Source organism: Procambarus clarkii, chromosome 66, assembly GCF_040958095.1.
Source record: "Procambarus clarkii isolate CNS0578487 chromosome 66, FALCON_Pclarkii_2.0, whole genome shotgun sequence".
In the NCBI taxonomy this organism is placed as follows: domain Eukaryota; kingdom Metazoa; phylum Arthropoda; class Malacostraca; order Decapoda; family Cambaridae; genus Procambarus; species Procambarus clarkii.
This window is the reverse complement of record NC_091215.1, coordinates 28,401,537-28,425,903: the sequence shown is the minus strand read 5'-3', so window position 1 is coordinate 28,425,903 and position 24,367 is coordinate 28,401,537. Positions and strand designations below refer to the sequence as shown.

Below are 24,367 nucleotides of genomic sequence, written 5' to 3'. Positions count from 1 at the left end.
AAGGATAAACGGTCGTTGGGCAGTATGCCATATGCAGCTGCTGTTGTTGTCCTGCTAATGTGGGCGTCTGACATCAGATTTGGGTCCACTTCCAGGTCTCTCTCTCCTTTTCCGATTGAAGAATCCTGTTCTTCTAGATGTATAGTATAGGATGATGTCTTCCCTTCATCCTATACTGCTGTACTTCATACTCCTCTTCCAATCCTCATAACGTTGCATTTGGCAGGATTAAACTCTAACAGCCATTTATTCAGACCACTTCTGGCGTGAGTCCAAGTCGTAAGTGCTGGCGATTGTTTACACGTGAGGACGTGTACATGTTTAAACTGGCTTATCATTCGTATTATTTAAAAGTGATTTGTATCATCTAAACTTGACTGTGGAGCCGGCTAATTACTGTGAGGCCCCACAGTCAGCCCTCTCAAGGTACTGACAGACCAATCCTCCCCCTCCCCCCCTCTTTCTCCCCCCCCCACTCCTCCCCTCCCCCTACCTTCCCTCAGAGGGGGATCGAATTCTTTTCGAACAGAGACGAGGTTAACCCCCCCCCAGCACCCTTCAAGAACGCATAATATCTCGCCGAATAAAATTCTACTGCAATCATGGCCAGATGCCGGTGGTGGGGTGAGGTGTATACGGCCACAGCCTCGCATCAGGCCAAGCTTCCGGCCCCACACAACCATCCGGCAGTCTTTCTTCACCCCCATATGTACAACGGTATGTGTCAAGAACCACTCACATGTACAATGGATCAAGCCAATCAGTGCTGACATAGCCAATCACAGCTGACACAGCCAATCAGAGCTGACCCAGTCAATCAGAGCTATCTTGCGATGATTTCGGGGCTTTTAGTGCCAATCAGATCCGACACAGCCAATCAGAGCTGACACAGCCCGAGCTGACCCAGCCAATCAGAACTATCTTCAGATGATTTCGGGGCTTTAGTGTCCCCGCGGCCTGGTCCTCGACCAGGCCTCCACCCCCAGGAAGCAGTCCGTGACAGCTGACTAACACCCAGGTACCTATTTTACTGCTAGGTAACAGGGGCATAGAGTGAAAAAACTCTGCCCATTGTTTTTCGCCAGCGCCCGGGATCGAACCCGGGACCACAGAATCACAAGTCCAGCGTGCTGTCCGACCGGCTCCCCAGCCAACGACGGCAAGCAACCATTGCTTGCGGTCAAGAGAAATGGTCCACAAATCCCAGATAATTTCCAGGAAAACTTGCCGGCTCCTGAGCTCCCAAAAGAGCGGAAGGTGCAGAGCTCTATTGTGCGCCTGTTACCAACCTTCCAGACGACCATACCGTCTATAATATGACCTGCTATGGTAACTCTTACTATATTTCCCGTTTCTGAACTTGTCCTGACCGTGTGCTTCTCCATCTTCTTTTCTGTCACAAAAAATCTATCTTCCTTCTATATTTACACCTCTCTCTCTCTCCCTTACTGACCCTTCCTTTGCCCCTACCCTCTCTTGGGCAACCTCCCCAATATACCCTTGCCCTACTCTCCCCTCATGCCCCCCTCTTCTCTCTCTCTCTCTCTCTCTCTCTCTCTCTCTCTCTCTCTCTCTCTCTCTCTCTCTCTCTCTCTCTCTCTCTCTCTCTCTCTCTCTCTCTCTCTCTCTCTCTCTCTCTCTCTCTCTCCCTCTCCCTCTCCCTCTCTCTCTCTCTCTCTCTCCCTCTCCCTCTCCCTCTCTCTCTCTCTCTCTCCCTCTCTCTCTCTCTCTCTCTCTCTCTCCCTCTCCCTCTCCCTCTCCCTCTCTCTCCCTCTCTCTCTCCCTCTCTCTCTCCCTCTCCCTCTCTCTGTCTCTCTCTCTCTCTCTCTCTCTCCCTCTCCCTCTCTCTCTCTCTCCCTCTCCCTCTCTCTCCCTCTCTCTCTCTCACTCTCTCTCTCCCTCTCCCTTTGCCTCTCTCTCTCCCTCTCTCTCTCTCTCTCTCTCTCTCTCTCTCTCTCTCTCTCTCTCTCTCTCTCTCTCTCTCTCTCTCTCTCTCTCTCTCTCTCTCCACGATGCCCCAAGTCAAGGTCGTCTCCCCCTTCTCCATTTCCTCTCATTTATCTCGTAATCCTAACCCAGCTCCTCTCTTCTGTAATACACGCACTTCTCCTCTCCCTTCTCCCCTCTCCCCACCCCTCCCCCTCTCCTCTTTCCCCTCACCTAGCCCCTAGTCCCCTCCCTCCTCCCCCTTCATCTTGTCCCTCACCCAAATAAGTAATACAAATTATTATAAACGGTTCATGTAGTTCTCTATGTAGGAATGCAGTTGTTGTTGTTGTTGTTCAAGTTGTGTGGTGCATCTGTGTGTGTTCACCAGGTGTGTGTGATGTTCGAGACATGCGAAATACCTCAAGATGCCTTAACCCTGCAGCTGTGAAGGTAAGGGTTGGGGGGGGGGGGATCCCGGCCAACACATGCCCTACTGCACAGGTATACATGCCCCTCTGAGGCCAATTGCAACCTGTGCAATAGGTGATAACTGAGAAGTCATGAGTCACACCCCCCCGCCCCCCTCGCATGCACAGCAACTTCACTGTACTAACTGCCAGTTATTTCTGACCATCATCAGCCATTCCCTTATGCCCAGGCGTTACTCAAGCCTCAATTAAGCTTCCGGAGACGTCTTAAGACGTTTTAAGAGATGTCTTAAGTCTTAAGACGTCTTCCGAAGCTTTAGAGGTCACAAGACGCAGCCACACTCCGGGCTGTTGGGCATTTTTCTCCAGCCTCTAATGTTATCGAGAGTCAGCTTCGTAATGTTCCAGTGACGTATTCAACTATTGGTGTTGGTCATGGCTAAAAGTTTACCACAGGGAAAAATAGCAAAGGGCCTATCCTCACGGCCTAGTCTCATGTCGTCCCTACAGTTCCAAGCCTCCGTGTTCTTAAAGATGCCAATACTGGTGCTCCTGTGAGTTCCATCAGTGATTATGACGGAGATGTCTCCCTGTCTCCTCTCTCTCTGTTTACTGTTCTCCGTGTGTGTTCTCCTTGGCACTGTTCTCCGTGTGTGTTCTCCTTGGCACTGTTCCTCCTTGGCACTGTTCTCCGTGTGTGTTCTCCTTGGCACTGTTCTCCGTGTGTGTTCTCCTTGGCACTGTTCCTCCTTGTCACTGTTCCTCCTCCCCTTTCGTGTCCTATCTTCCTCACCCCCCGCCCCTTCTCCCTTGTCATATTTTACATTTCCTTCCCAATTTGATCTAGCTTAACCTACTGTGTGTGTGTGTGTGTGTGTGTGTGTGTGTGTGTGTGTGTGTGTGTGTGTGTGTGTGTGTGTGTGTGTGTGTGTGTGTGTGTGTGTGTGTGTGTGTGTGTGTGTGTGTGTGCATCTTCCCACAAAACGGGTGGTGAAACCTGTAGCTGGCAATCACAGCTTCCTTGATCAATGCGCCCTTGATTATCGCTGATCCTCCCTGAGGTAACCTCCTCTCTCCCCTCACCCCCTCCCTCTTCCTGTATGCTTACTGCACCTTTCCCCTCAGTTCTCTCCTCTCTCCCCCCTCAGCCCCACCCCCTCTCACCTGCTCCACCACTCACACACCCACTCAGCCGTACGCGTAGTGTCGCCGTCAGCACTAAGTGATCACCATAGTACAAGACCGTACGGGCTCACCATAGCCCGTGCTACATGGACACGTCGTTCTGAGTAGCTAAATCTGAAACAACAATATACAGGACCTCGTTCACATATGGCACAGTCTTCTGGCCTCTTTGTTTACAACTGGCTTATAATGGACACCAAATTGTCGGCACCTTTATATACAGAGCAACGGAGGCGGTCAAGGAGAGTACAGAGGCGGTCAAGGAGAGTACAGAGGCGGTCAAGGAGAGTATAGAGGCGGTCAAGGAGACTACGAAGGCGGTCAAGGAGACTACGAAGGCGGTCAAGGAGACTACGAAGGCGGTCAAGGAGACTACAGAGGCGGTCAAGGAGAGTACAGAGGCGGTCAAGGAGACTACAGAGGCGGACAAGGAGACTACAGAGGCGGTCAAGGAGAGTACAGAGGCGGTCAAGGAGACTACAGAGGCGGTCAAGGAGACTACAGAGGCGGTCAAGGAGAGTACAGAGGCGGTCAAGGAGACTACAGAGGCGGTCAAGGAGACTACAGAGGCGGTCAAGGAGACTACGAAGGCGGTCAAGGAGAGTACAGAGGCGGTAGATACTACGAAGAATTATAAACATGAAGACTCCTGTACTGGAGAATGGGAACGACATATGTATTCTTGTCCAAGTTTCTACTTGAGAGTGCCCAGCACATCAGATGCCACACTGGGTCGGGCTGGGTCACGGCGGCACCCACAACAGTGCCGGCCACAGTCCTGCGCGCTATCCACCAGGCTACGAGGCCCCCTGTGTGTGTGTGTGTGTGTGTGTGTGTGTGTGTGTGTGTGTGTGTGTGTGTGTGTGTGTGTGTGTGTGTGTGTGTGTGTGTGTGTGTGTGTGTGTGTGTTAGAAATATATGTAGTAGATATAATGGAGGAAAAAATAGATTGGTTGGAAAGGCGGGGTCCAAGAGCTAATAACACGATTCTGCAGACACAAATAGTAAACACAAGTTGGATTGGCACTAATCCATCGGCGTGTGATCCTGCCATCCATATTTATCCAATCCTAACACGTGGGTAACCCCCCCTACCCCCCCTTCCCCCCCCCGGTCAAGTATCCCGGTGTTGATGTCTTGGTTGGCTGAGCGGAGTGGGGGGGGGGGGGAGTTTCCCTCCACTCCATAGAGGGGAGAAAGGTCAGGACCCTCCACCATAGAGGAGGGGAAGGTCAGGACCCTCCACCATAGAGGGGAGAAAGGTCAGGACCCTCCACCATAGAGGAGGGGAAGGTCATGACCCTCCACCATAGAGGAGGGGAAGGTCAGGACCCTCCACCATAGAGGAGGGGAAGGTCATGACCCTCCACCATAGAGGAGGGGAAGGTCAGGACCCTCCACCATAGAGGAGGGGAAGGTCATGACCCTCCACCATAGAGGAGGGGAAGGTCAGGACCCTCCACCATAGAGGAGGGGAAGGTCAGGACCCTCCACCATAGAGGAGGGGAAGGTCAGGACCCTCCACCATAGAGGAGGGGAAGGTCAGGACCCTCCACCATAGAGGGGAGAAAGGTCAGGACCCTCCACCATAGAGGGGAGAAAGGTCAGGACCCTCCACCATAGAGGGGAGAAAGGTCAGGACCCTCCACCATAGAGGAAAGGAAGGTCAGGACCCTCCACCATAGAGGGAGAAGGTCAGGACCCTCCACCATAGAGAGGGGAAGGTCAGGATCCTCCACCATAGAGGAGGGGAAGGTCAGGACCCTCCACCATAGAGAGGGGAAAGGCCAGGACCCTCCACCATAGAGAGGGGGAAGGTCAGGACCCTCCACCATAGAGAGGGGGAAGGTCAGGACCCTCCACCATAGAGAGGGGGAAGGTCAGGACCCTCCCCATAGAGAGGGGGAAGGTCAGGACCCTCCACCATAGAGAGGGGGAAGGTCAGGAACTTCCACCATAGAGAGGGGGAAGGTCAGGACCCTCCACCATAGAGAGGGGGAAGGTCAGGACCCTCCACCATAGAGAGGGGGAAGGTCAGGACCCTCCACCATAGAGAGGGGGAAGGTCAGGACCCTCCCCATAGAGAGGGGGAAGGTCAGGACCCTCCACCATAGAGAGGGGGAAGGTCAGGAACTTCCACCATAGAGAGGGGGGAGAGAGAAGGTCAGGACCTTCCACCATAGAGAGGGGGGGGAGAGAAGGCCAGGACCCTCCACCATAGAGGGGAAAGGCCAGGACCCTCCACCATAGAGAGGGGGAAGGTCAGGACCCTCCACCATAGAGAGAGGGGGGAGAGAAGGTCAGGACCCTCCACCATAGAGAGGGGGAAGGTCAGGACCTTCCACCATAGAGGGGGGGGGAGAGAGGTCAGGACCCACCGCTGGAGTGAAGATAAAGTGCCCTCAATGTCCCCTCCTACCACACCTAAACAGGCCAGGCGACTGCCTCCCCCCCCCCCACCACCACCACCATGACAACCACCACCATGACAACCACCCCCCAACCACCACCACCACCACCCCCGCCTACCTCCTCCTGCGTCTCCCACATAGTGTCCCGTCGCGGCCGCACTTCGGCAGGAGGCCAGATCCAGCACCACCTCCTTATCGTCCTGAGGCAGCTCTACTACTTTCAAAAGACGATTCGTGATTCCTTCTTACTGTCCACTTAAATAACATATCATGCGACGAGTGCCTGGTAGTGCCAGCCCCGAACACCACCACCACCACCCTCCCCTCCTTGGCACCCCCGTGACTAACGCTCCAGTAAGGACGCGGGTGAACGCACCAGCCCGACACTCACCTCCCTCAGACACGCTAAAACGCAAACTGACCCAAACGCCCCACCGCGTCTCCCTTATATACGTGCTCCGGCAGGTATCAGATGGCGGAATTTAACCTCAGCGGCAGCCTTACTCCGCCACCACTTTGCATGGTGCGTGCGCGCCCCTGTTGAGCGCCCACACCCAGCGGGAGAGGACCCGCAGAGGGGCAAGATACAACAGGATAAGAGAGGGAAGGAAGGGGGTAAGGAGAAAGATGAAGAGGGAGGGAGGGAGGGGCAGGATAGGAGAGAACAATAGCAAGGATGCTCCTCCACCACACAGCTGGCGTTGACACACACATGCACACACACACACACACACACACACACACACACACACACACACACACACACACACACACACACACACACACACACACACACACGCACACACACACACACACACACACACACACACACACACACACACACACACACACACACACACACACACACACACACACGAACACACACACGCACGCACACGTACGCACGTACACACACACACAGGCCTTGCGACTGAGTGGATAGCGCCTGGGGGTCGTAGTCCCAATGGCCCGAGTTCGATTCCCGGCGGAGGCGGAAACAAATGGGCAGAGTTTCATTCATCCTGATGCTCCTGTTCACCTAGCAGTAAATAAGAACCTGGGAGTTAGACAGCTGCTACGGGCTGCTTCCTGGGGATGTGTGTGCGTGTGTTAGAGAGAAATATATGTAGTAGATATAATTGAGGAAAAATAGATTGATTAGAAAGGCGGGGTCCAAGAGCTAATAGCTCGATTCTGCAGACAAATAGTAAATACTAGGTGAGCACATGCGCGTGCGCACGCGCACACACATATACACACACACACACACCAGTGGAGTACCACAGGGGTCAGTCCTTGAACCTATACTGTTCCTGATATATGTAAATGATCTCCCAGATGGAATAGACTCGTTCCTCTCATTGTTTGCTGATGATGCAAAAATTATGAGGAGGATTAAGACAGAGGAGGACAGTATGAGGCTACAAAATGACCTAGACGAGCTGAAGGAATGGTCCAACAAATGGCTACTACAGTTCAACCCGAGTATATGTAAGGTAATGAAACTAGGTGGAGGAAATAGGAGGCCAGACACTGGATACAGAATGGGACATGAAGTCCTTCACGAAACGGACAGAGAGAAAGATCTAGTTGATATCACGCCAAACCTGTCTCCTGAAGCCCACATCAAAAGAATAACATCGGCGGCGTATGCGAGGCTGGCTAACATTAGAACTGCCTTCAGAAACCTGTGTAAGGAATCTTTCAGAACCTTGTATACTACGTATATAAGGCCAATCCTGGAGTATGCGGCCCCAGCATGGAGCCCGTACCTTGTCACGCACAAGACGAAGCTGGACAAAGTTCAGAGGTATGCCACTAGGCTAGTCCCAGAACTAAGAAGCATGAGTTACGAGGAAAGGTTGATCGAACTGCACCTCACGTCGCTGGAAGACAGAAGAGTAAGAGGAGACATGATCACAACATACAAAATTCTCAGAGGCATTAACAGGGTAGACAAGGATGGATTATTTAACAGGGTGGTACACGCACAAGGGGACACAGGTGGAAGCCGAGTACCCAAATGAGCCACAGAGACATTAGAAAGAACTTTTTCAGTGTCAGAGTAGTTAGTATATGGAATGAACTAGGAAGTGATGTGGTGGAGGCTGACTCCATACACAGTTTCAAATATAGATATGATAGTAGGCCCAGTAGGCTCAGGAACCTGTACATCAGTTGATTGACAGTTGAGAGGCGGGACCAAAGAGCCAAAGCTCAACCCCCGCAAGCACAATTAGGCGAGTACACACACACACACACACACACACACACACACACACACACACACACACACACACACACACACACACACACACACACACACACACACATCCTTCACTACTCACCTCAGACCCCCAGCAACACCCCCCCCCCTCATTATACACTTGGGGAAACAGAAAGAAGGTCCACAGAACCCCAGAAGCTTGCTCCCTCCAGCCCAGCTCACCCACACACGGCCACGGCTCCAGGATAGGGAGGGAGGGAGGGAGAGGCTACGGCAAACGAAGGGAGGGAAGGGGAAGGGGGGAGTGATAAGAGAGGAGGGAAGCATGGGGAAGGGGGAGGAAGACAAGGAGCGAGGGAGGGGGGGGGGAGGGGAGGGAGTGAAGGTCAGTGGGAACAAATCTCATTCATCGCCTTGCCTCTCACGTCGGCCGATCCTCACCCCACCCTGGCCGTAGCTGCCCTACCCTGGGGGTCACCCTGCCCACCCTCCACCCGGGTCACACCCCCTAGTGTCACCCTGTCCACCCGTGGCACACCCCCTAGTGTCACCCTGTCCACCCTCCACCCGTGTCACACCCCCTAGTGTCACCCTGTCCACCCTCCACCCGGGTCACACCCCCTAGTGTCACCCTGTCAACCCGTGTCACCCCTCCCGCACCCCAAGAAGTTCCTACCTCACCCTAGAGACATCCAGGCATGCAGGCTCCTGTCACCCCTTCTCTACCCTACGCAGGACAATGTGAAGGTTTACAGGGCTTATGTCAGTTGTCTAAGATCCCTTTCTGACAGGGTGATTTGTCAGAGGGACTGGTAATTAGTCAGCCAGCATTGACAACCTTAGAATGGACAGTCAGCCAGCATTGACAACCTTAGAATGGACAGTCAGCCAGCATTGACAACCTTAGAATGGACAGTCAGCCACCAATGACAAGCTTAGAATGGACAGTCAGCCACCAATGACAAGCTTAGAATGGACAGTCAGCCACCAATGACAAGCTTAGAATGGACAGTCAGCCACCAATGACAAGCTTAGAATGGACAGTCAGCCACCAATGACAACCTTAGAATGGACAGTCAGCCACCAATGACAACCTTAGAATGGACAGTCAGCCACCAATGACAAGCTTAGAAAGGATTAAGAATATATTGTAACGGGGGTCGAGATAGATACGAGGCGAGGTATTATAATCAGGGTCATTACAATATCTTGCGAGTACATCTTTAAGTGCATAAGTGAGGATAAGATAATGGTAAAGCTCCAGGTACCTCATACCACCAGGTCTGAAGGAACTAATGACTGAACAGCCCAATAATGTCGTGTGGGAAATCATGACCCAGATCCTGCTCACTTTGCACCTGGAGTGCTCAGGATTGAGAGATTCGTCACCGGTAGCCACCTGCCACAGGTAACGGTAGCCACCTGCCACAGGTAACGGTAGCCACCTGCCACAGGTAACGGTAGCCACCTGCCACAGGTAACTGTTGCCAAACCTGATCCTGGCAACCATTGTATCGCACTTCCTGGTGGACATGATGGGTTACATTTATGCCAGGCGGTATCCTTACAAAATCTCTGTAAACCTGTAATTGTAAAGCCTTTCATATCCTACAGAGAAGTACAGTGCGTCAAAAAAAAAAGCTAGCTACGTGATGCTAAAAAAATCCCCATCACACAGGATGGTTAGTCATACAGAGGCATGTGATAAGCAGTCTACACTGGCAGACTCCGGGTGTATTATGAGGATATCATCATCAACACGAGAGTTAATAAAGTAGTAGTGATGCTAGAAGTCCCTGCATCTCGCAGGACGGTTAGTCATACAGGGCCATGTGATCGGTATAGTCTGGTCAGCAGACCTCCAACGCCTATAACTCTACGGAACATTCCCACACTTTTCACCACCTGTTCACATTTCAAGCTTTTTTTTTCTCAAAATTCGCTCAAGTAAGCATATTAAATATACTACTGGGTTTATCTCTTTTTTATGTCGTCTCTGTCTCTCTCTTCCTTCTCCTGTCTCTCTCTCTTCCTTCCCTGTCTCTCTCTCTTCCTTCCCTGTCTCCCTCTCTCCCTTCTCCTGTCTCTCTCTCTTCCTTCCCTGTCTCCCTCTCTTCCTTCCCTGTCTCTCTCTCTTCCTTGCCTCTACTAACGCCAACACGAACTATTTTAAATCAACACCATCCTGACGGAAGTGTCTCCAGAAGGGAAGGAATGAGAGAGAGAGAGAGAGAGAGAGAGAGAGAGAGAGAGAGAGAGAGAGAGAGAGAGAGAGAGAGAGAGAGAGAGAGAGAGAGAGAGAGAGAGAGAGAGAGAAGGGATGACGGAGGAGATATGAGGTGAAGACGTAGATGAGACAGCTGAGGATAGGTAAGGGATGGGGGGGAAGGGGATAATGGGTGACGCTTCAAGAAGGAACATCCTGATGGAGAAGCAACATCCAGGACGAAGAACATCATTATATAACCCCAGTTAATTACCCAAACAAAACGCTGAACTATCTGAACGCTGACTAAACAACACCCTTCAGCCAGATCTTTCTCGTGATCAGACTTTATTATTTAAGTACCATCCAACTGACAGATACCTGGTAACCCTCATCATTGCTTAACCTCACAATCCCTCCATTTGTCACCATTAAACTGCAGCTGTCAACCGTTTCAAAAGGCGATGTAGTTAAGGCAGCACCCGGAATACCGCGATGCTCTTTAAAATTAGTCTGTCGTGAGAGACACCATCAAGAACTTGGTCAAAGTCAAGATTCACAATCTCACAATCCTTGTCACTATCAACTGCCTTAAATATGGTGGAATTGAATGAAAGAAAAATTCGTCAATCAAGTGCGGCACTTAGTAAAACCATATTGTGAATCATTTATTAGAATATAGTATATATTAGTATATTTTTTCATGATATATTTATATACATATACAAAAAGAGTACTCTTTATTTTCTTCTCCGAGGCTATGGGCCCCAACAATTGCACCAGAGGTGGCACCCTTATATATATATATATATATATATATATATATATATATATATATATATATATATATATATATATATATATATATATATATATATATATATATATATATATATATATATATTCCATGCTACGAATGACTTTTAGATTAAATTCCAGCAATTTTCCCAAATAACCGTTAAGCTAATTAGTCGATAATTCGACACAAGTAATTTACCTCTTTAAAAAATCGGTCCTACATTAATAACTACCCAGGACTCCAATACGCTGTTCAACTCTAATGAATTATTAAACCATGCTAAACAAGGGCCTCACTAATCTCTTCCTAACATTGTTAAGCATCTTGGTAAACACTTACGTCCGGGCCCTGGGGACTTCTTTGGCCTTAATTTGTCTGTCTGTTTAATTTCTTGGTCGTTGGGAGGAAGGTATTAGTCAACCCGTCCTCTTCACCACCAATGTTGATTGGTGAAGATTGTAGATTGACTCACCTGAAGACACAATGTTTAACAACGTTTCTCTAGTAAATTCAGAGATAAAATCGTTATTTAAAACAAATACAAATTTTTATTCAGGTAAAGTATATGCATACAAGGTGAGATACAAAACATTGATGGATTTATAGATAAGAGCTAGTACATACACTGCCTAGAGCCACTGTTACGCAAAGCGTTTCGGGCAGAAGAACTGTTCATAAACACTTTTATCATTTATCTGTTATCAGCTATCTGATCCCGTCTCAGCTTTCTTAATTGCCAAGATCTTTTACCTAATTTTTTTTTTATATAATTGAAGAAAAACATTTAGGATTGGTTTTTGCCTACCTTACTTTTCTAATTTCTTTAACATTTAAAATTAGTTTGACATTTTTTTGTATCTAGACCGACTTCCCCATTCTTAATCCTTTTGTATAAAACTTTCCGTGTACCTCTAGTTCTTTATGTCCATACTTATGCATTTGCGGCCACTGCTATTCGATCTCATCAATATATGAGGTATATTACGCGTCTGGGCTTTACTAAGAATGTTTTTTAAACAAGTTATAATTTGAATCTACATCATAACCCCCTTATCATATGTCCCACGGCCAGGTTCATCACCTCAGGACTCAAGAGCAGCCCGCCTCCCATGTATTAACCTAGTTGTGCTTGCGGGGGTTGAGCTCTGCTCTTTAGGCCCGCCTCTCAACTGTAAGTACTAATTTTTTTGTTTTCACACACACACACACAGGAAGCAGCTCCGTAACAGCTGTCTAACTCCCAGGTACCTATTTACTGCTAGGTAACAGGGGCATTAAGGTGAAAGATAACTATGCCCATTTGTTTGTGCCTGGTCCGGGAATCGAACCCGGGGCCACAGAATTACGAGTCCTGCGCGCTGTCCGCTCAGCTGGTATCTCCATTCTACCCTACCTGAGGAAGGGCTTAATCCATCAAAATCACCTCTTACGAAATCAGGCTCCTTAGCAGAATTTTATCTTACAACTATATATATTATATGTAATATTTATATTAGTATATATATATATATATATAAATATGTATATATTCCTTGATACGTTAATTATGCTTTCATTGTGATCACTGTTCTCTAGCTCACTCCCTATTTCCGTGTAATTTATTTGCGTCTCCCTGTTTAACACTGTCGAAAATATTATTTCGTTGGTATAACATTACCACTTTAAGACGCCAACGCCATAAAATGGTCTTTAAGGAACCAGCCATTAATTATATATATATATATATATATATATATATATATATATATATATATATATATATATATATATATATATATATATATATATATATATCCTCTTGGTAGATTGGAATAAGGGCACTTTAGTACGACAATTTCTTGACGTTGGGACACCATAGAGAACGGACTGCTCTCTTGACACTATACTTTACATATCCCCAGACATATTGCTACGCCTTCTCGTCTAATGTGTCTATCCGAGTGAAATAATTTAAAATTCCTTGATGTTTAGCTAACCATTCTTGCTTTTCTACATTCGCCTCGGTTAGTGCGATAATATGTAGTGTTTCTGCGCAGACCAGAGCATGTAAATCTTCTAATTTGATTCCAAGACTCCTGTTGTTTGTGTTCTATGTCTTGAGGTGTTACGTTGAGCTTTCTAATGCAATATCGGTTTTACAACATCTGTATTATTGTTTATAATATATATTATTATTACGATGTTTGCGTAAGTTGATATTTCTGTCTGTTTGTTTGTTTATAACAGCCCGTGTACAGTGAACAGCCAGGGAACAGTGAACAGCCTGAGTACAGTGAACAGCCTGAGTACAGTGAACAGCCTGAGTACAGTGAACAGCCTGAGTACAGTGAACAGCCTGAGTACAGTGAACAGCCTGAGTACAGTGAACAGCCCGTGTACAGTGAACAGCCTGAGTACAGTGAACAGCCTGAGTACAGTGAACAGCCCGTGTACAAGTGTACAGCCCGTGTACAGTGAACAGCCCGTGTACAGTGAACAGCCAGGGAACAGTGAACAGCCCGTGTACAGTGAACAGCCTGTGTACAGTGAACAGCCCGAGAACAGTGAACAGCCCGTGTACAGTGAACAGCCCGAGAACAGTGAACAGCCTGAGTACAGTGAACAGCCTGAGTACAGTGAACAGCCCGTGTACAAGTGTACAGCCCGTGTACAGTGAACAGCCCGTGTACAGTGAACAGCCCGTGTACAAGTGTACAGCCCGTGTACAAATGTACAGCCCGTGTACAGTGAACAGCCCGTGTACAAGTGTACAGCCCGTGTACAAATGTACAGCCCGTGTACAGTGAACAGCCAGGGAAGAGTGAACAGCCCAGGAACAGTAAGCTACCAGATGGAACACACACACACACCTCCAGGAACACACACACACACACAACCTCCAGGAACACACACATGAATGCTGAAAAAGGACCAAGTCCGGACAAAGACACGCAATATACCGTCGGAGACAAAAGCGACGATGAAAAACACGAACAGGGCGAAAACAAAAAGAAATCGGAGGCAGGTGAACGAAATGGCCGCACGCAGTCCTCATTAGACAACGCTCGGTTCCTTATTGTTACGTAACGTTCTTGACCGGAAGCTGCGGAAGGCTTTCAGAGGCCAGCCAAGGCGGAAGTGCGCGGGACCCGTCTCCTCCCAGGTGGTAATTAATTTCCAGCTGAAGAACCAACCTCATCTACTCCCACCTAAATTGCCTCCGGAACAATACGCCAGAATTTTTTAAAAATATTTTGTTGTCTGGTGAAGTTTGAATTAGGTATTTTTTTTATACTAGGCTTCATATTCATAATATTATTCTGACGTTTGTGCCTTTTCTCTTATTATCTTTCTCTCTCTCTCTCTCTCTCTCTCTCTCTCTCTCTCTCTCTCTCTCACACATAGGGAAGTGCATATATGCACACAAACAGGATAGAGGAATGGGTGCATTCACAAAAAAATAGCGTTCTCGTGTGCGTGTAAAAGCGTATATACACACACGCACTCATACATATACATGCATGGGGATATGATCGATACATAGAAAATACCGAGATGAATAGAGCATAGCCAGCATCTTGAAGGTGAGAGAAAACAGAATAGGATGACACCAGGAGGAATGAGGAAATGACCAATGAGCCCAAGACTCGAACCCTGTATGGCTGGCTGGTCAACACATCCACATAGCACTAAACTCTGTAACTTAGACACGTATACGCTGTAGAAGACGAGTGAAACAAAGCGGACACATGTTTTGACAGAGCTTCAATATGGGGTTTACAAAAAGGGAGGTTGTCTATTCCTGGATTTGTAGGAAGTCCTCGGCATTGTTCCACACAGGAATCTGCTCCACAGATTACATGTTGGAGCAACTAGCAGCGTGTAGAGTTGCGCGAGAGAATGACTATCCATCAGAATACTATCCATATTTCTTATATACATACATACATATATCAGTAAAATAACTAACGACGTAGGAGCTTCTATGCCCGACGTTGCAAAATACAAGAGAGGAGTTAGAACACAAAATAAAGGGTAAAGAATGCTCAAGGTGGCTACACAAATTAAACTGGCTGCTAGACTTTAATCCCAGCAAATGCAAGGTGTTAACATTGGACAGGAGAATGAGGCCACATGGAGAGTGTACTGTGATGGGAAGGCAGAGAATAACCCCCCCCAACTATATCTCAGGACACACACACACACACACACACACACACACACACACACACACACACACACACACACACACACACACACACACACACACACACACTACACACACACACACACACTACACAACTTGCAACTTGTGTATACAAAGCTGCAAACATTCCAGTTATCTTCAGACACCTTGACGAGGCAGTGCTGGCACACTGCCTCACGTCACAATATTGTCCCCCACCCTGGAATCCTCGCACGAAAAACCACATTTGGAAGAAGTCTAAATGTCTGCAATACGACTGGTACCTGAACTAAAGGGTCCAAGCTCCAAAGAAAGCTTCAATGAGTAGATCTGGTAATGGTAGCGAAGCGAGAGCGCTCATCACACACACTGTAGGAGTGGTGTGCATGTGCAATGTACTCCAAGGGAAGCTAACTGAAGGTCCCTTCATACACAGTTACAAGAACAGATATGATAAGCAAGAGTGTCAAGAACAACTATAATTTGCAACCAGCGGTTCAAATGAGAGGTACTGGAGCAGAAGCTCGCCCTGCAAGCACATATAGGCAAGCACACACATACACATTAGGAATGCACTAGGAAGTAATGTGGTGGAGGCTGACTCCATACACAGTTTCAAGTGTAGATATGATAGAGCCCAATAGGCTCAGGAACCTGTATGTACACCTGTTGATTGACGGTTGAGAGGCGGGACCAAAGAGCCAGAGCTCAACCCCCGCAAGCACAACTAAGTGAGTACACACACACCAGTTGACTGAGAGTTGAGAGGCGGAACCAAAGAGCCAGAGCTCAACCCCCACATGCACAACTAAGTGAGTACACACACACACCAGTTGACTGAGAGTTGAGAGGCGGGACCAAAGAGCCAGAGCTCAACCCCCACAAGCACAACTAAGTGAGTACACACACACCAGTTGACTGAGAGTTGAGAGGCGGGACCAAAGAGCCAGAGCTCAACCCCCTCAAGCACAACTAAGTGAGTACACACAAGAAGCGGTCGATGCCAGGCCACTGTTGTAAACACGACGGGGACAACACCAGCCGCCATACCCCCCTCCCCCCTCACACAAAATTCCCCCTTCTTCACCCAGATTAATTCCGCCTGAATATTAAGGTATTAGGTATGCATTGGAATCATGATTGACTTGGCACACTCGCTAGCCAACAAATTGATTTGAACAAAACAATTTGCATATAGAACAGGGACGCAAGCCAAGGTCACCAGTCTGCTTCCGCATGGCGAGGAGAGAGAGAGCAGGGAATATAATGCTAAAGCTATTATATAGAGGGGGGGGGGAGGGGAGTGGGGGAGGCATGGTTCAAGAGGAGGCAGAAGGATGGTGCTGGTGGGATTTAGTGTGTAGGGGCAGCACATGGCGTGGGGGTGGGGGGGTGGGGAGGAGTTTACATTCAGGCAACTCATTGGGTAGACTGGATTTGGAGACTGGATTTGTGGAACATTACCATAATTACTGTTACGGTAATTTGTTCTTCTAAGTCTGTTATTACCGAGTAATAATAAGTGGGATCGTCGTCGTTCCTTCACCTTCTAGTGTGTCGTCTGGTCAACATACTTTAGCTACGTTATTGTGACTCATCGCCTGAATAAGTGGGATCGTTAGTGTTGTTTCAAGAGCAGGATATGCATACTCACACATGTATAATGTATATCCTATAGCATGATGTATAATGCCTCACCAATGTCCAGTCTTCTACTGTCGCTATATTTGTCGATTATTTTGGTGTTGTTTGACAGGAACTATCTTGTGATGATCTGGTTATACGAAGAGACAATATGTTGGTCCTATATTGAGACCATATATATTTTGAGACTGTTGAGACCATATATACTCCTATTGGGGAGTGTTGTACGTGCTGCTATGGCGGTATGTCCACTCGCAAGATGAGTGGCGCTGCCCAATAAACTCGTCCCTCGGGGCAAAATTTTAAAAATTTAAAATTTACCATGTTCCTTGATAGGACCTTGGGAAGTCTGTACATTATTAGGGGGTTGTCTCGCCTGCATAGGCCAGAGACCAACATCCTTGAAAGGGATGTTGTTGTCTAGTCTATGCAGACGAGGAGTCACAATAACGTGGCTGAAGTATGTTGACCAGACCACACACTAGAAGGTGAAGGATTGATGATTGATGAAGATTAAGCCACCCAAAAGGTGGCACGGGCATGAATAGCCCGTAAGTGGTGGCCCTTTTGAGCCATTACCAGTATCAAGAGCTGATACTGGAGATCTGTGGAGGTGCGTCTGCACCCTGCGTGACGGGAGATGTCTCCCGTGAAGGTGAAGGGACGACGACGTTTCGGTCCGTCCTGTACCATTCTCAAGTTGATTGTCTGGCCTATATTGAGTTCGTTGGGGCTGCCCAGGCCGGGGCATATGAAGACGACATTAGTCTCTTTCTAGAGGGTTTTATTTAGTGTCGGGAGAATTTTTTACATAAGCAAGTTGGCAGTCTTATTGCTCTTATAGTATATTAGTCATTCAATCTTCTGGTTGGCGTCGGTAGCGGCTGCATTTCTATCAAAAATCTTTTTTTCAAAACGCTTTCTTTCGTTTTCTGGACTGTGGAGAAGACTTTCCTGCAGTATATTTTAATAGTACTCACCTAATTGTACTCACCTAATTGTGCTTGCGGGGGTTGAGCTCTGGCTCTTTGGTCCCGCCTCTCAACCGTCAATCAACTGGTGTACAGATAGTAGGTAAGTAGTAGTGTAGTGTACAGTAGGGACCGGTAATGTACTGTGGTCCGTTTTATTTGAGGTAGCATGGTGATTCACCTTCCTTTTAATGATCACTTCGATATATCCGTCAGAGTATCCGTTATTGATCAGGACCCGCCGTTCTCTATCAACTTGCTCCTCAACCTGCTTCCAACTGTAATTTTAATTAATTAATTAATGAAGATTAAGCCACCCAAAAGGTGGCACGGGCATGAATAGCCCGTAAGTGGTGGACCTTTGGAGCCATTACCAGTATCAAGAGCTGACACTGGAGATCTGTGGAGGTGCGACTGCACCCTGCGTGACGGGAGATGTCTCCCGTCTTCCAACTGTAGACGATTGATTGATAAAGATTAGGCCACCCAAGAGGTGGCACGGGCATGAATAGCCCGTAAGTGGTATGGAGATAGATGTAAGGGCGAGGTTGACATAAGCATTGACAACACTCCGCTTGCATCTATCAGGGGTACTCTTAGCATTAATGCACATTTCTAAGTCTATCTAAATTTTCTTAGTTAAGTTAGTTTCCTTATCTGCCACACATAGGATAAGTATAGGTGAACAATAATATGCCGCTCACAGCATGAATGTAGGATGCACAATAAATAATGGCTCACAGGATGAATGTAGGATGCACAATAAATAATGGCTCACAGGATGAATGTAGGATGCACAATAAATAATGGCTCACAGGATGTGAATAATAATAAACCGCTCGCAGAATAAGTATGGGGTGCACAATATACTCCAGCCACCCCCTGCAGGGTGCCTCAGGCATAACACGAGTTTAGTTTAGTCTCCCCTGCTAATATGTATTAAAGAGAACAGTCAATCTCTAAACAACTTAATGGGAGACACAAATATAATCATTATAATTAGATATAATAATTAGAATTATAATCATGGAGTTAATTATAATTCGTTCTCATGATTCATTAAACTTCATCCTCTCCGTCCCATCCCAAATCCTTATCCTGATCCCTTACCAGTGCTAAATAATCCTAATGGCTTTGCACTGTCTTCTCATAGTTCCCTTTCTCTTGTACTTTTTGCTTGATACCTGGTTGATACCTGGTTGATGGGGTTCTGGGAGTTCTTCTACTGCCCAAGCCCGGCCCGAGGCCAGACTTGACTCGTGAGAGTTTGGTCCACCAGGCTGTTGCTTGGAGCGGCCCGCAGGCCCACATATACCTGGTTGATGGGGTTCTGGGAGTTCTTCTACTCCCCAAGCCCGGCCCGAGGCCAGGCTTGACTTGTGAGAGTTTGGTCCACCAGGCTGTTGCTTGGAGCGGCCCGCAGGCCCACATATACCTGGTTGATGGGGTTCTGGGAGTTCTTCTACTCCCCAAGCCCGGCCCGAGGCCAGGCTTGACTTGTGAGAGTTTGGTCCACCAGGCTGTTGCTTGGAGCGGCCCGCAGGCCCACATACCCACCACAGCCCGGTTGGTCCGGCACTCCTTGAAGGAAACAATCTAGTTTCCTCTTGAAGAGGAAACTAGATTGTTTGCTTGTAATGAGGCCTGATCTCAAGATCAAACTACCGACCTAACAAAGGATGAAACCCAAAACAGTTGCCCAACTCCCGGGTGCCTATTTAATAATAGGTAAACAAAGGCATCAGGCGAAAGGAAAAACGTGCTCAACCATTTTTTGTCCAAACCCGGTGATCAAACCCGGGATTCCCGATTGCGAGTAAAATAAAAATAAAAAAAATTGCTACAAGAAATTGCTACAAAAAAAATTGCTACAAGACTATTTACAATGACTTAAATAGGATGAAAATTTTGGTAGATACAGCTTAATGTTGAGTATTGTCATCTCATTTTTTCCTTGCAATGTATCTATTATCATTTTATTAATTCTGCTAGAATTTACCTACTTAAAATTATCTGTTAGATTAAGGACCTGCCCGAAACGCTGCGCGTATTAGTGGCTTTACAAGATTGTAAATACTATGCTATGTATTCTCTCTAACCCAATGTACCTTCTTGTATATAAATAAATAAATAAGTAAATAAATAAATTACTATATAACACTAGAAAATGTTGAAACTGTAAAATCTGAATGTGAAAAGAGCATAGTTGTAATTAGTTGGGCTCTTAATCCCAAAAGAAAATGTTCAATGTTACGGAATAGTTAAAATAGGCTTCAGGGATACTTATAAAGAATAGTCATCATTCTCACTTATCAAAACAATGTTTACTACTAAAATTGAAATACAATACAAGTATTATGTTTCAATATCAAAATGCTGGTTAGTAATTGCTTGATATTTATTGTTAATTTTCATTTCCTATTATTAAGTATTGCCCTAAATTTTTATTACATAAACTCAAAATTATTCGGGGAAACACTCAAATTTTCTTAATATATTTAGAATAAAACAATAAAATCTATAAGAAAAACATGATTTTTTTATTTTCGTTTTGTGATATGGCACTGTATAAAATTAAACTATCCCTAATAAAGATAGCCTCATATGCGAATAGCGAGCATTCAGAGAAAAACTTGCCGTTTGATTATATGCGAGTATTTGCTTCTCCTACCACTCCCTTTCTTATATTTATTGTTGTACACACATTATATATAATGCGTGTACAACATGGTACAAAGGGTACCACCTCTGGTACAATTATGCATGTATATATTATTATTTTAAAGGTATGAGGATACCACGTCTGTGTGTGTATAATATATATTATATATATATATATATATATATATATATATATATATATATATATATATATATATATATATATATATATATATATATATATATATGTCGTACCTAGTAGCCAGAACTCACTTCTCAGCCTACTATTCAAGGCCCGATTTGCCTAGTAAGCCAAGTTTTCCTGAATTAATATATTTACTATAATTTTTTTCTTATGAAATGATAAAGCAACCCTTTTCTCTATGTATGAGGTCAATTTTATTTTATTGGAGTTAAAATTAACGTAGATATATGACCGAACCTAACCAACCCTACCTAACCTAACCTAACCTATATTTATAGGTAAGGTTAGGTTAGGTAGCCAAAAAAAGCTAGGTTAGGTTAGGTTAGGTAGGTTAGGTAGACGAAAAAACATTAATTCATGAAAACTTGGCTTGTTAGGCAAATCGGGCCTTGAATACTAGGCTGAGAAGTGCGTTCTGGCTATTAGGTACGACATATATATATATATATATATATATATATATATATATATATATATATATATATATATATATATATATATATATATATATATATATATATATATATATATATATATATATATATATGTCGTACCTAGTAGCCAGAACGCACTTCTCAGCCTACTATGCAAGGCCCGATTTGCCTAATAAGCCAAGTTTTCATGAATTAATGTTTTTTCGACTACCTAACCTACCTAACCTAACCTAACTTAGTTTTTTCGGCTACCTAACCTAACTTAACCTATAAAGATAGGTTAGGTTAGGTTAGGTAGGGTTGGTTAGGTTCGGTCATATATCTACGTTAATTTTAACTGCAATAAAAATAAATTGACCTCATACATAATGAAATGGGTAGCTTTATCATTTCATAAGAAAAAAATTAGAGAAAATATATTAATTCAGGAAAACTTGGCTTAATAGGCAAATCGGGCCTTGCATAGTAGGCTGAGAAGTGCGTTCTGGCTACTAGGTACGACATATATATATATATATATATATATATATATATATATATATATATATATATATATATATATATATATATATATATATATATATATATATATATATATATATATATAGAGTGGTGTCGCTGTGATTTAACCAGATTGGGCTAAATCCCAGCAACACACTGCTCCGTCCTCTCCGCCCTTAACTCTAATCGGAAAATTTAACCTGGCTGGGGAGAGGGTAGAAATACTGTAGCCTAAAGTACCCTATCCTTTTAAGATTTATCTTATTGTCTCAATAAACTTACTTGAACCTTAAGGGAAGTCTTAACGTCTCTGACGTTAATTACTCTCCCTTGTTCGACTAGCCAGTATTCACATTACGCCTGAGGGTTCTGTCGTCTGGGGTTACTGGATGGTCACCTGCAGCCCTCAGTTGGTACTCTGGAGTGCAATGGGGTTATAGAAGCTTCTCGCTTCTCCGGGGGGACGCCAAGCAACTGCAAGCACAGTGTGTTTGCCTGTGGCGAGGTAACTTTTCCGCCTAGAGATGACGTTTCAACCACATAATTAGGAATTTATTCCAACACGGGAACCGCCAGAAGTTCGAAACACCACCAGCACCACTGCCGTCGTGACCCCTGAATCAACAACTCACAGCTGATTACTTTCAAACTTTTCTCGAACCGTTTCGCTCATCAATAAACGCCAAATGCTCGTTAATCCATCGCCAAATCCGCTGTTTATCAATGAAAAATACTTTACACACGACTTATAACTGAATGACTGAAAAACACTTTACAAACGACTCACAACTGATGATTTTATTTTTCGAACACTGCTTCGCTCACGTTCTCTGCTCGAATCGCACCTCTCTAAATGCTTCATTTAGTGCTTCTGGTGCAGTGCGTCACGTACTGCACCAGACCAATAATTGCGAACAGAACCTAACCTAACTTAAGCCTAACTATTCAACATATTTGATTATGTATAATCCCAAAGATAGTGAAGTGTAAAGTGGGTGGACAAAGACGGAGGTAGACTTGTTGCAATTAGATAAATCTAACCTAGTACGATGCATACATAGCAAATCATATATTACTATAAGAAATTCTCGTAGTGTATCACTACTTTGCTCATAGAAGATACTTGATTCATGTATGATGACTATATTTGCTGTGTGGGCATAAAATCATACCTCTTCTATAACCTTATAATATCAAATATTAAACATCGTTTTAGGCATAAACAAAAGACCTACCTATGGAGAATACTGTCTTGTAAATAAATAGTAGTCTGTAGCGAAACAAACCTGCTACAGACTGTCATTGTAATAATAAGGTGAGCACCTTTGCTGTAACCAATGTTTCAAAAATACCCACTGAGGTCTCATTATTATTATTAACATCTTTATTGACAAAATTAATTACAATTTTGCCTAATCTGAGGATTTTGATAGTCTTATTAAATTGAGGATAATCATGAGGTCTCATTAAGATCTTTTGTGTTTTCTGCAATCCTTTCTTCAGCTACCCCCTCACAAGATGGGTATTATTATATGGGGTGCACAATAAACTATTGCTCACTAAGGATGAGTATGAAGTGCACAATAAACTATTGCTCACAGACTGAGTATGGGGTGCACAATAAACTATTGCTCACGGGATGAGTATGGGGTGCACAATAAACTATTGCTCACAGGCTGAGTAAGGAGTGCACAATAAACTATTGCTCACAGGCTGAGTAAGGGGTGCACAATAAACTATTGCTCACAGGATGAGTATGGGGTGCACAATAAACTATTGCTCACAGGATGAGTATGGGGTGCACAATAAACTATTGCTCACAGGCTGAGTATGGAGTGCACAATAAACTATTGCTCACAGGCTGAGTAAGGAGTGCACAATAAACTATTGCTCACAGGATGAGTATGGAGTGCACAATAAACTATTGCTCACAGACTGAGTATGGGGTGCACAATAAACTAGGTGCCTCCGGTGGCAACAATCAAGCCACAGTTACCTAATGCCCGGGGTAACTATTTACTGTCAGGTACACAGACATTATAGGTCCCCCGTCAATTATTTCCTCACATATATCACGTTACCATGATTTCCTTGTGTAGAGATTATAATTATTTAACAAAGACAATATTTGTGCCTTTTTAGTGGATTCTCAGGCCAATTTTTCCAACTCAATATTTGAGGCTTCAAAATCCGTTCTCTCTCTCAACTAACAGGCCGCGTTTTTTATGTTATGGTAAGTACGTTACAAATGCAGCCTATCAAAAGTATGGGCTCATAAATACTACGTTTTCTATGCATCGGACTCTAGGATAGGTTGCTTGGGTTCATATGGTTTTTGTCAAATTAGGTTAAATTATTTCTGGAGTAGCAAATCACGAGCTGCACTAAAGCACAGTGTTGGACGGTGATTTCATTTAATTTCTTTATTATGCACCCCATCCCCATCCCGTGGGCGGTGGTGTAAAGGGTTACAGAGGCACATAACCGGTTCAGGAACTGAACCTTCTAGTTCGTTTAGCTAAGCAAATAACAACGGTGATGACTCCACACCCCTGCCCAAGTATTTCATATGTCTTATGTTACTTCTCAATAGTTGCATCG

The 24,367-nt window shown here is 45.4% G+C and overlaps 1 protein-coding gene across 4 annotated transcripts in view; it reads right to left on the bottom strand.

The window, feature by feature from the left end:
• Positions 1 to 24,367, bottom strand: part of Fs (Follistatin) — a 147,272-nt gene that overhangs the window by 109,068 nt on the left and 13,837 nt on the right. For 2 of the 4 annotated variants that reach the window (XM_069309994.1, XM_069309997.1), the window contains exon 1: positions 6,330 to 6,376. The exons of 1 other annotated variant lie outside the window; for it this stretch is intronic. The gene's annotated coding sequence lies outside the window, so the exon portion shown is untranslated. Of the gene's footprint in view, positions 1 to 6,329; positions 6,377 to 24,367 lie in introns of those variants that run through there. One more of the 4 variants, XM_069309995.1, reaches the window with a different exon arrangement.